The sequence below is a fragment of the Mus caroli genome, unplaced genomic scaffold (genome assembly GCF_978045245.1).
Source record: "Mus caroli unplaced genomic scaffold, Mus_caroli_1 scaffold_3, whole genome shotgun sequence".
In the NCBI taxonomy this organism is placed as follows: domain Eukaryota; kingdom Metazoa; phylum Chordata; class Mammalia; order Rodentia; family Muridae; genus Mus; species Mus caroli.
Genome location: NW_028227258.1, coordinates 129,524,281 through 129,532,168, shown reverse-complemented (window position 1 = coordinate 129,532,168; position 7,888 = coordinate 129,524,281).

Below are 7,888 nucleotides of genomic sequence, written 5' to 3'. Positions count from 1 at the left end.
CACCTGGAAGGAAGACAAAAACACATTCCAAGAATAATTTCGTGTTTTGAAGAAACTGGGTCACAAGACTCTTGTCTTTTTGGGCCAGGGGTAGGTGGGTGGGGAAGTTTTCTTACAAGCACTCAGAAGTCTTGAAATTTTTCATTCTTAGACTTGTTAGGCCCAAGTTGCAGGTGACCACCGAGGAACTAACTCCAGTGAGAACACCTAAGGGTCTTTACTGGGAGCTCAGGAGCAAGGCCTCTTTCCCACTGCAGCAGGTCAGAGGGAGAGCTCTGAGCACATGGGTTCAGGGTATTTATTGTAGTTATAGCAAGCTTGGAGAATTTCCATATGGGTCACCAAGTTAATGTTTTAAAAACTGCATTTCTGGCATAATCTGCAGGAATTGAACACCGGGACAAAACCACCTGACACACAGGATGGCCACGTTATCTATTCTCTGCAAGATGTCTTAAGTTATCTATATGTACTTTGACCCTGTTCTGTGGCCTGACTGGCTGTTGCTAAGTGGGGTGGATTGCCATAGGACGTTTGCTAAGGGGGACTCTGATTTTCTTCCTGGAATAGGAGTTTAGCCCCTGGTCTTGCACAAAATGGAGTTTCTTCAAAAAAATTGAACTGGTTGGGCTCTACCGACTTTGTTCTGACATCCTCCCCACCACATTTGGTGGGCTTTTTAGTTTAGTTTTGTTTTTGTTTCTGAGACAGTGTTTCTCTGTGTAGCTCTGGCTGTCCTGGAACTCACTCTCTAGACCAGGCTGTCTGTGAACTCAGAGATTTGCCAGCCTCTGCCTCCCAAATACTGGGATTAAGGGCGTGCGCCACCATGCCTGGATCCCTGCCCCTTTTTGTTGTTGTTGTAGTTTTTTATTTCATGTATATGAGTACCCTATAACTGTCTGCAGACACACCAGAAGAGGACATCAGATCCAATTACAGATGGTTGTGGTTGCTGGGAATTGAACTTAGGACCTCTGGAAGAGTTGTCAGTGCTCTTAACTGTTGAGCCTTTCTGTTGTTGTTGTTTAAACACAGAACATCCACAGTGGTTTTGAGATGTTGTAGATAAATATAATTGTCATTTGATGCATGAGCATTCTATAAGCAAACAAATTATAAACATAATGAATAATATTAGAACAGTTGAAGTATCATGTGTAATACTGTGCCATGAAGAACCGGGATACATGTCCAGTACTAGTGGTTATATTATCATACTGCTCAGAAAAGGGTCTGAAAAGAGACCCTTATGATTAGGAGTTCTGATATCTTGTAGAGCAGAATTCCATGTTTGGCCTTTAATAGGAACCCAAATGTTATGATGTCCTATGCAAATGTGAAGTGATTCAAAGCCCAAGGGAAAATTAAACACAGCCCCTTCTCCAGATGAATGAATGAGTCTATTTCTGTCTCAAGGTCCAGGCAGAAACACAGTCAATAGTAAAGATAACAGGGGCTGGAGCCACACTACCAGGTGAAGCAAATGACAATGAGGAACATAAGAGCAATATGTGTGCTCAGAGGCACTGACCACAGATGCACAGGTCAAAGCAGCTACCAAAGCTAGAAAGGGATTCTCGGTGGCATAGAGCTCTGTGTGTTTTGTAAAATAACTTCTCCCTTGGTGCATAGAGCCTTAAATTGGCCCCAGAAACTCACACTTGACTTCTGATAATATGGCTAATATCTCCTTCTGCAGCTGGGTGGTGGTGGTGCACACCTTTAATCCCAGCACTCAGAGGCAGAAGCAGGCATCTCAGTAAAACTCCAGGCCAGTCTGGTCTACAGAGCAAGTTCTAGGACAGTCAGAACCACACAGACAAATCTCTGTTTCAAAAACATTAATAAAACAAAGTATCTCCTTTTGCCTTTTAGCTGGAGGTTTGCTATCTTCCTGGTGACTTCCACTGTCTGCTCACCCTCTACTGTGTCCTTAATGACCTAGGGCTTGAGAAGCTAAAGAGAAGTCCATGTTTCAGTGGATTCATCTGCAATAACAAATGCAGACCCAATTTCCTTCTGGAAAGGCAAACACGGGGCAAGTTAACGCACCAGGTTGCTTATTTCCCTCTGCAACCAGGGAGGTTAGAGTGTACAAGCATAAGAGCAAGAAAGAAAGGATGTATTCAGGTTTTAACCAGACATTGTAGTTTCTGTAGTGTGAAAATGAAACTGGACTAGTTTAAGGAGACTCCTTGAGTGTTTATGAATTAACCATAACAGGTGAATCAAAATTGCCAGTTCCTCCTGTCGAGCTAAAGAAAAGACAAGTATTAATAAGTTAATGAATATCTGGACCATGAATTCCTCCTATCCTCGTTATCAAATCCATCCTACCATGCCACAGGGTCATTTTCAGGCAGTGCGGGATGCAAGGATTTAAAGGAGGCTCCAGTAAGGGAGCGGAGGGAGCCGTCACTGGCGTAGTCACTGTTGGTGCTGTTTTTACTTTGCTTTCAAAGGTTACCTGAATTGGGAAAATCTTTTTTTGTCTCATTTACCAATTTTAAGGTCTGGTTATCCATTTTATATTAATTCAAGAAATTAGCCGTCTCTTCCTCATGACTAATATCCTTGTTATCTTCCTTAAGCCTTTTGATCACAGTCCAAACAATGCCCATGTGACCCAAAATTGAACAGGGATCTTTTCCTCTTATTTACATGACTTTCCTTTTCAACATTCTTTTGGACTCTACCCCCTCCTTCTTTATGTAAAGCTTTCTTCTGGAAACTAGGGATTATACTTGTCTCCTCTTTTCTTTAAAAAATGGTGCATAAGCTTGATGCAAGGCAAAACCTTCCCTGGTTTCTGTCCCATTATTCTCCCTCACCTCCTCTGTGAGGGTCCCCACTCTCTTATCTCATAGCAGACTTCAGGGCCCTGTTCATGGGGCCGCTTGTTTTCTGCTCTAGAGTCGGTGGGACCTGGGGGAATGAAGCCAATAAAGGAGTCAGACTAAAATCTCATGCAACAGCCAACTTTATCAGAGCATCAGACAATTTATACTCTGAGCCACATATGTGTGCAATCACAAAGACAAACCACACATGGTAAACAAGCTGCACAAGGCAAAACCATGTTTTCCATACAGGCATATAAACAAATAACAATAGCCAGTTGTAGAGAATAATCGGAAGTAAACTCACTCCTGCCTGTCTGCTACACTTGGAAGGAGTACAAAGACACATTCTAAGAATAACAGCAAGGTGGAAGTGTAAGCTGAATTTCCTTTCCCAACAGGCCTTCAGCCATGGGCTTTCATCACAGCAATAGAAACCCTAACTAAGACACATGTCTTGTTTTCTTGGAGTTATCTCACAAGCCCTCAGAATTTTCCTCATATGATTATATTCTTGATGGTGTTTTGATAGCTGAGAATATATTGTACGAATTAAAAAGAAAGAAAGAAAACTGCTCTCTGGAACCATTTAATGCCAAGCACGCTAGTAGCAGCTTTACTTACCCATCAGCCACCAGTGTGTACCTTATTAGTTTAAAATCTACTGTAAAGACACAACAGCTTTCATTACTGATTCTTTCTCCCCCGCCCCCCTTTCCTTATTGAGACAAGATCTCAGGTAGCACAGGTTGGTCTCAATCACTAAGATAGCAGGGAATAGTCTTAAACTCCTTCATCTCCACCTGTGCTGGGGTTACAGGTGTGTGACACCACCTAAGTGTTACACGTGATCCCAAGCCCACATTTTCGGACCCAGGAGTCAATATTTAGTATGACCAATGCCTGGGTAAGTTGTGTCATACTTTTCTGGCTTATTAGACCAGCCACATTTTGCAAACATTTTCCTTTCATCAAAACCCTTTCCTTTCTCTTGTCCTCAAACAGAAGTCTGTGTGGTCATGTGTTCTCCAGGTAATTTGAATGATCTGCACCCAGGACAAATTTTGAGTTTCGTTTCCTAAAGCTTCATTGGAATTCTGCATTGTAAATACATTTTATTTTATTTTAAATGGTTGTGTGCTGCTGGTGCTGAGAACAAGTCCAGCCCATGTCAATAGCAATGTGCACTCTTAACCACTGAGCCAGTTCTCCAGTCCTTAGCCCGGCATGGCAACCTGTGAGCATAAGCTTTTGTTTCAACATTAAATTCCTTTGCATTTCCTTTCTCTGCTAATTACTAAATTCTATTTCTCCATACATCCCTCTCTTCTCATCTTTGAGGAAAAATGAATCTTCAAGAAGCTACACTGTGTAAGCCAGAGGGATGATGAACACCTTTGATCCTAACTCTTAGGAGATGAAAGCAATATGACCAGAAGTCAAAACTATGTTCAACTACATAGCAACTCTGAGGCCAGCCTGGGCTATGTGAAATTGTGTCGTATAGACATGCACACACAGCCTCCCACCCAGATACACACACCACACACCATATACATATATACCACATACTATACACACACACACACACTCCTCAAAGCAAGCAAAAAACCAAGACCAAAGCAAAACAATACTCCCCCACCCCACACACACACTACAAGCATACAAAGAGGATATGATGTATGTGTGGCAATGGCTTACAGAACCCTCCCCCTTGGCCACCCATGGAGTCCCAGGATACAGTCTGAGCACATGGAGCTGGGAATCAGAAGCAAGAGCTCAACCAGTAGCAGCAGCGTGGGGAGCAGGGGATGAAAGTGGGCAGTGGAGGCAGAGCCATAACAACTTGTGTTGCCAGTGCGGTGACCCGAAGCTCTTGAGGGAATCTGGTGACACTGTGACCACAAACAGGGCTCAAGCCAGAGGCCATTGCAGCTTCTGGCTTAATCAACATGTGAATGGACTTTGGTAGAACTCTGGAGGAGGTCAAGTGTGGCTTGCACTTTCTTCTCTCTGGGTGACCCATAAGCTGTTGGGACCTGGTTCCATCACTGGTGGCTGATTCTCCTTTCTATTGTTGCACAAGATGAGTCTTGCCCAAAGAGTGCACAGCTTTGTGAGAGCAAGACAATGGGCCTTCTTGTCTCAGTCCCTGCCTCCTCCCAGGTCCCAAGAGACACCAGCCTGCACTAATAACCGTTAGGGTTTTCGAGTTTATGAGGCAAGAGTGGTACAGCATAAAAGATGAAGGCTGGCATGTGAAACATATTCAGACAAGGAAACAGTGATATCATTTGTGTTGAGTTTGGACAGAAGGATTTGAAGTATGAATTGAATACTTATATTGGATGATGTATTTTAACAGCTCCTGTGGTGTGTGTGTGTGTGTGTGTGTATAAAGTTACATCTCTCTCTCTCTCTCTCTCTCTCTCTCTCTCTCCCTCTCTTGCTGGTGCTGGTATGCAAATATTGGTAATAGCTATGTAGCACCCTAAAATAACTTAACAATGTGTTAGAGAAGATGAAATGGGTGCAGAAATAAGTAGAATTTTAGAGGTATTTCAAGTGCTGCTTGAGTTCTTAAGAGAGAGTCATTCTATCCGTTTGGAGGATTACAGGACCAGGTGGGGCATGGCCTGTTTTCAGAAAAGCAGATTTGACTTAGATGTGCAGGTGGGCAGGCATCGGGAATGCTGAGAGGACACAGTGTTGGGAGTAAAGCCACCACAGGAAGGCTTGGGGAGTGGCCAGGGGCCACTTTGGGTGACTCAGAGTCTATCTGAGAAGAGCTGGAGAGACGACATCACAATAAAGAGTGCGTACTGCTCTTGCGGAGGATTCACTTCCCAGCACCCCTGTGAGGCAGCTCATAACCACCTACGATTCAAGCACCCTCTTCTGACCTCTGAGGGTTCCTGCACTCACATGAACTTTCCCCTCACATACACGGAATTAACGTAAAGTAAATACAACTGTAAAGAGTTACTGTGAGAGGCCAGGACACATGGGTGATGATATCACCTGAATTGATCTCATATGTTCAAGTCATAATCCTAGTACCTCAAGTGAGGCTAGATGTGGAGATAATGTTTTAACTGATGTTACGACGTGGTCTTCAGAGTGGGTCCTAATCCAATATTGTAGAAGAGGAAGTTGGGGCACAGACATGCAAAAACATAGAGGAAAGACTTCATGGTGACATCGGGACAAGCAGCCAATGACAATTTGAGAGAGACCTCAGAAGAAATGCAGCAGTCAACAGCTTGATCTCACGGTGCCAATGACTTATTTGGTGTTTCTATTGCTGGGATAAAGGATAAAATATGTACATTATGGTGGTTTGAATGAGAATGGCTCCCAAAGGCTCATAGACTGAATGTTTGGTTGCCAGATAGTGAAACTGAGTAGGGTTAGGAGATGTGACCTTATTGAAGTAGGTGTGGCCTCATTGGAGTAGGTGTGGCCTTTTGGAATGGGTGTGGCCTTTTGGAGGCGATGTGCCACTGGGCTTTAAGATTTCAAAAACCTATTCCAGGTTTAGTGTCTCTTTCCCTCTGCCTGATGCCTGTGGACTAGTATGTAAAGCTCTCAGCTGTTGCTTCGTCACCATGCCTGTCTGCTCCCCGACAGAATGATAAAGGACTAATCCTCCAAAACTGTAAGCTGACCCCCAATTAAATGCTTTTCTTTATACAATTTACAATTGTAGTTCATCACTGAGGGAAGATAGGCTAGGAACTCAAGCAGGGAAGGAATCTTGAGGCAGGAATTGAAGCAGAGACCATGGAGAAATGCTGATTGCTGGCTTGTCCCCCATGACTTGCTTAGCCTGCTTTCTTAAAAACCACTTATGACCACTTGAGGTGTGGTACCACCCACAGTGGGCCAGGCCCCTTCTGCATTAATTATTAAGAAAATGTCACTGGGCAGTGGTGGTGCATGCCTTTAATCCCAGCATTTAGGAGGCAGAGGCAGGTGGGTTTCTAAGTTGGAGGCCAGCCTGGTCTACAGAGTTCCAGGACAGCTCGGGCTATACAGAGAAACCCTGTCTTGAAAGTTCCCCCACCACCACCAAAAAAAGAAAGTGTTCCCATGGGTACACCTACAGGCCAATCTGATGGTGACATTTTTCTAAACCGTGGTTCCCTCTTCTTGATGACTCTACCTTGTGTCAAGATGAAAACAAACAACCAACCACCAACAACAACAACAGATAACCACGATTAGTTAGAACAGACAGGGCCCAGACTGATGAATCTTTTCATCTTGAACTTCCCCATGTGGCACTTTAAGGTACTCTCAGGAGCCTAAGCCAGGTACATTAGAGCTGTTCCCCGGGGTCTTGGATTCCATGAAAAGGAGTTTAGGCTAGACCCTGGGCAGGATTGGGGAGGTGCTCTGGGCTGTGGAACAGCTCCATAACAATGTTGCCACTGATTCACATTAGTGGTACATCAGGGTGGCCCGAGGTGTCACTTTGCAGCATCCACTGATTACATATCGACCCTGCTACCTACATGGTTATTGTGTCCTGTGTCCCAGTAGCTGCAGCAAATGAGCAAAGGTTTTGGTGTTTTGTTTTTGTGGTGAGAGAGCATAGACACAAACATTCATGTTATCTCACACATGGTTTTCAGTGCTAGTGTTGTCTTTTGAGGATCCCACTGTCTCCACTGCAGAATTGGACCGGTGTATTGTGAAGGAGCCTGCTGTTACCAAATTGTTAGTCCCACCGGGGGAGAATAAGATCACTACCACACTTTAGAGACAAAATGGAAGGAAGCTTGATTTTATTGGGGTGCACCTGAAAGACCCACAACGTGAGGACTCCCCCATGTTCTGACTCAGGAAAGGCGACACCCCAAAATCACCCACAAGAAACGGTCTTGCTGCAACTTGCAAGAGGATTTTTATTCAAGAGCGCTCTCGGGTCCACAGTCATACACCACGCAGGGGTAGAGGACTGTGGCGCCCCGAGTAGCTGTATAAGGGGGTATTTAAAGGAAGAAACCACAACTCAAGGAAGTGGGGAGGGCGTTGTTGGA